The sequence below is a fragment of the Euprymna scolopes genome, chromosome 24 (assembly GCF_053919585.1).
Source record: "Euprymna scolopes isolate OS-2025 chromosome 24, ASM5391958v1, whole genome shotgun sequence".
In the NCBI taxonomy this organism is placed as follows: domain Eukaryota; kingdom Metazoa; phylum Mollusca; class Cephalopoda; order Sepiida; family Sepiolidae; genus Euprymna; species Euprymna scolopes.
The window spans coordinates 92,005,756-92,011,067 of record NC_136505.1 but is presented as its reverse complement, the minus strand read 5'-3'; positions in this window follow the sequence as shown (position 1 = coordinate 92,011,067).

Sequence of the window (5,312 nt, the reverse complement as noted above, 5' to 3'; positions counted from 1 at the left end):
TAGGCAGACATGCAAACATATATAAATATATACATTTATAAATTGGTAACTAAAAATTTTTCACCCAAGCCGATGAAAAACTTGCCCTATCTCTGAATACCCTTTATGTAAAATTTCAAATATTTAGACCAGAAATTGTCTGAGTAATTTGGAAGAAACCGCAGAGGTCAACTTTTTAAAACTTTGACCCCTATTATGATCCATGAAAATTTATTGTTTTGGGCTTAAATCAAGTTATTAAGTTAGATCCATGTCCAAGGAACCTATATCTAAAATTTCAAGTGTTTAGACCCCAAATTGTCGGAGGAGTTTGGTAGAGTTCTCAAAAGTTACATCGTTGAACTTTAACCCATTAACAGCCAAATTTCTGACCGAAACCCAATCACATCGATTTTCCCAAACCTCAGTACCCTGTATATCAAAATTTGAGTCTGTAGGTTTAAAATTGACAGAGTTATTGCGTAGGGAAATGTACACAGACACACAGACACACACACAGACACACAGACACGTTCACTTTTATAGATATACTAGCATGGGTGCCCGGCGTTGCTCGGGTGTTTTGAGGTGTATGCTGAGCAAAAAAAAAAAAAAATTTAACGGTCAATTTTTTAAACTTGTACCCCTATTATGACCCCTTAAAATGTATTGTTTATGGCTCAACTCAAGTTATTAAGTTAGATACATGTCCATAGAATCTATATCTAAAGTTTCAAGTGTTTAGACCCAAAATTGTAGGAGGACTTTGGTAGAGTTCTCAAAGGTCAAATCTTGAACTTGGACCCCTTACTCGCAGAATTTCTGGCTGAAAACCGATCACATCGATTTTCCCAAACCTCAGTACCCTGTATATCAAATTTCGAGTATGTAGGCTTAAAATTGACAGAGTTATTGCGTAGGGAAATGTACACACAGACACACAGATACACAGACAGACAGACACTTTCACTTTTATAGATATACTAGCATGGGTGGCCGGCGTTGCCCGGGTATTTGGAGATGTATGTTGAGCAAAAAAAATAAAAGTGGTCAATTTTTTTAAATTATACCCCTATTATGACCCCTTAAAATTTATTGTTTTGGGGCTCAAATTAAGACACTTTCACTTTTATAGATGTATAGATTAGTTGTTTTTTGTTTGTTTGGTTGGTTTTGAAAGAAATCCAGCAGAGTGCTCAAAAGAAAAATCCGAAGATATCCGAAAAATAAGAGCGTATTTATATTTTGTATTTTGTGTTAGATGAGATATGTCATTGGTACCGTCGGTTTCAAGCCGGATAATTAGGACCGTTTAAGATATCCATATCACGCTCTCTTCAGCCAATACTCAGCTCAGTCAAGTTATTAACGAGGTTGAGAAAAAAACACAATATACCATAATAACTTCTTTATTGAAATATTTTTCAAACATTAAATCAAGTAGGAAAAAAGCTTAGAACACAATAACTACATAGCAATTTCTGCGTTTACATAATTAGTAGGGGATATGCGATCTTTTTTATGAATTACTTGTAAAAGACGTTGGTCCATAGAATTAGTCAAATTTGTGATTTTGTCAACAGTTATTCCTCGCGATACCTTTTGGAGAGCATCCCATAACTCATCTTTGCTCTAAAATTGGCGTCTACTTGCATAGAGGTGTCGCTCTATGATACTCCAAAGTTTCTCAATTGGGTTCCAATCTGGTGAATTCAGAGGTCACTCCATCTTCCGTAGACCAGAAACACCCACTTGTTTAAAATACTCTTTGCTTTTATTTGCTGCATACGAGGGAGCATTATCCTTTATAAAAATAATGTTTTTTCTGAACGTCAAACTTCTTCAGTCATGGTTCAAAGTGCTCCTTCAGAAAAGCTATCTAAGCATTTGACATTATTTTTATGCTTTCTAGGACTCTCCATGGGGCAACTAAAGTACCTCCGATAACCCCAGCCTAAATCATTATCCCACCACCACTGTGTTGGCGCCTTAAACGCTGATGACGATATCGTCCATCTAGGACCCATCCCTTGTTCCAGCCATCTGGGGCATCAAGAGTGACACGCACTTCATCCGTGAACAAAACTTCGGAAAAATCCGCTTTCATGTTGTCTTTTGCCCATTTCCATCGGTTTTGTATGTGATGTTGATTTAATGGGGGCTTTGTCACAGGCTTAACAGACTTTGTCATTTCTTTCCGAAGGCAACATCGAGTACTTTTTGAGACATTCTTCAATCCAGCTTGACCAAAGACTTCTCGATTTGTCTGCCCAGGATTCTTAACAACTTCACGTTTAATTTGGAGTAGAGAACGGCGTGTAACAACTCTAGATTTACCTTTATCAGCTCTCTTACGTATCTTTGTAGGGTCCTTGACAAAGTTCTTCACAGTGTTATGGTACCTTCTGATCTATTACAGAACAGCTAGCAAAAGGAAAAACTACCCTCGAAATATCAATTTACGACCCATTTTATTGATGCAACGAACTGCTTTGGTAATAGTTTGACACACCTCAAATAACGTGAATTCAGCAATTACGATAGCAAATTGTTTACATTCCGCGGAACAGTACGAAAATTTTTACAGTACGCGCAGCTCAGCATTGCCAACGTTTCCAAGGCTTTTGATACGAAACTACCGGTAGGTTTCTGGCACTTGTAAAAAAATGTTATCTCGTTAATAATTTGACACGCAGTATATATATATATATATATATATATATATATATATATATATATATATATATATATATATATATATATATTAGCAAAATTACCCGTCGTTGACTGAGTTCAAAAACAGGCTACAGAAAATGGACTCTGATTTATGAAAATATGATAGGTTATGAAAAGGAAGGGTTGTAAAGAGATACCTTTGAATTTGGGGGTATCAAAACCGAAGTAAAATATGATAAACCCTATAATTTATTATACCATACCTGTTCACATGAAACACTTATCACAATATTCTGTGGATCTATATTAAAAAAAACTTGTTAAACTTTGTGACATATTTCCATTATGTGGAGGTCAGGCGCGAACGAACACTCCATAATTTTATTATACCATATTTCGTCAAACTGAAACATAATTATCAAAGTATACTTACGCAGATAAATATGAAAAGCCTTTATTAAAGTTTGTGCCTATTTCCATTTTATGGAGGCCAGGCGCGAACGTAGACCCCACAATTTTATTATACCATCCCTATTTAAGTTAAAACATATATATCAAAGTATTATGTACATCTATATCAAAAACACTTGTAAACGTCTGTTTTTTGTTTTTTAATTTTTAATTTTTTTTATTCCCATACTTTGTGAACCGGGCGCGTATGCAGACCCCATAATTTTAATGAATCATCATTATGCCAGATCAAACATACGCATTCCTGTGTCTCGATACATCTTCTATCATTATATGTGATCAGTTTTCTATAATAGTCAACCATATAGGAGCCTATTCGTGACCAGATACACACACAGACTTTCAGCTTTATATTATATATATATATATATATATATATATATATATATATATATATATATATATATGCATACATATATATGCATACACACAAACATAGATAGATAGATATCTATTAAGCTTAATTGCCATTTTCAAAATTAATACTTAGCTCTACCCATGTATTGAGCACTGTTGAAATAAATACTGAAAATTTACGCATGAATTATATCTTTGTATATTAATTTATGTGAATTAATGAAACAGCCATTCGGAATAAAAAAAAAATCGGAACTTTTGCGGGAATAGATATCGCTATCAGAAAAAATTGTGCCTATTTTCCGATGCCAATAAAGATTCTTTTACATTTTTTTTTTTTTAACTAAATTATTCCACTGTTGGTATAATGTCACAATTGTAAATATTTATTGCTCTTAAACTACCAGTAAAACTAAAATCTATGGATCACCCCCACAAGTGTATTTTTACGTTTGAGAAAATGTCTGCGCATCTAACATGTCTTCTTTATGATAATCGAGAAAAAATCACAACTTTATAGTTAAATATTTAATGATCTATAAAGAATCGGAGTTGGTAATTGTATCGGAAGTGGGAAAAATATTGGAATCGTCCTATCACTAAGATATATATATATATATATATATATATATATATATATATATATATATATATATATATATATATGGGCATACTTGACAGAGAAGGTTCTAATTTTTGGCTTTTAGGCCTACCCACCACTTACTCCCGGTAACCGCCCCCACTAGTGCTTTTTGAATTAATTCTATTAGCTTCTCTTGGAAGTCTTGTATCTCCAGAAGGGAGGTGTTTAACTTCCAGTGAGCCACTAACTTAGGCCTATTTCCTAGCTTCAGCCGGGCCATTATGGTATGTTACACTCAGCTCCAAAGTCAGCCGGAGAAAGGTGATCAGGTTTTTCATGTCCTGCGCCTTCTCTCGCAATGCCGTCGACGTCCAAAGGGTAAGTCAATTTAAGGACCTTATAGAGTGACGGATGAACCAACACTGGAACCCTTCCCTTGCATTGTTTTGCGAGTTCCTCAAGGGAAGGGTCATTTTTCCTAATCAGTTCAATTCCCAGAACAGCCCCTTCAGCGGCCTCCAGCATTGTCCACACGTTGGTCGATCAGGCCTCTGGAAGCCTGACGAAAGTTATTAGCCGTGGGGCGTCCGAGAAATTAGAGGGGACATTAACGTCTTTCCCCCCTATCTATAGGCAGTCCATCAAAGGTTTTAAATTTTTTCTCTGCTGTGGTAAGTCTGTTGCCACAGGCAGGGGGTCCACAAAACAAAGTTCCTCCCTCGTTTCGAGGGCGAAAGTCCCTGTTGGAGTAAGTCTTTGAGTAGGGGAATCTGAAGGTTCTCTCACCCTCCCGGGTTCATTCTTTTCTTTCTGGGATGGCGACTCAATTTGCATTGGTGTGGGGACGAGTGTCTGTGTGGTATCTGGTGTTGGTGTTGATGCGGTGTCTGGTGTTGGTGTTGGTGTTGGTGCGGTGTCTGGTGTTGGTGCGATGTCTGGTGTTGGTGTTGGTGTTGGTGTTGGTGCGATGTCTGGTCTTGGTGCGGTGTCTAATGTTGGTGCAGTATGTGGTTTTGGGATGGAAGTGGGTTGTATTGTTGTTAGGGGTGGCGTATGCTCACAGGGAGTGGGGGCTGCCTTTTCTTCCCCTTTTCTTCTTTAGCTTTTCTTTTTTATTCTTTCGAATGAACCGGGGAGTGGTGAGGTTGAGTTCCTCTCCCTCTCGCTGGCAGATTCATCGCAGAGGAGTAGTGTTTTCTTCGCTTGTTCCCCGTCTCAATTGGTGTGGTGACCGTTGGTTGTTGCT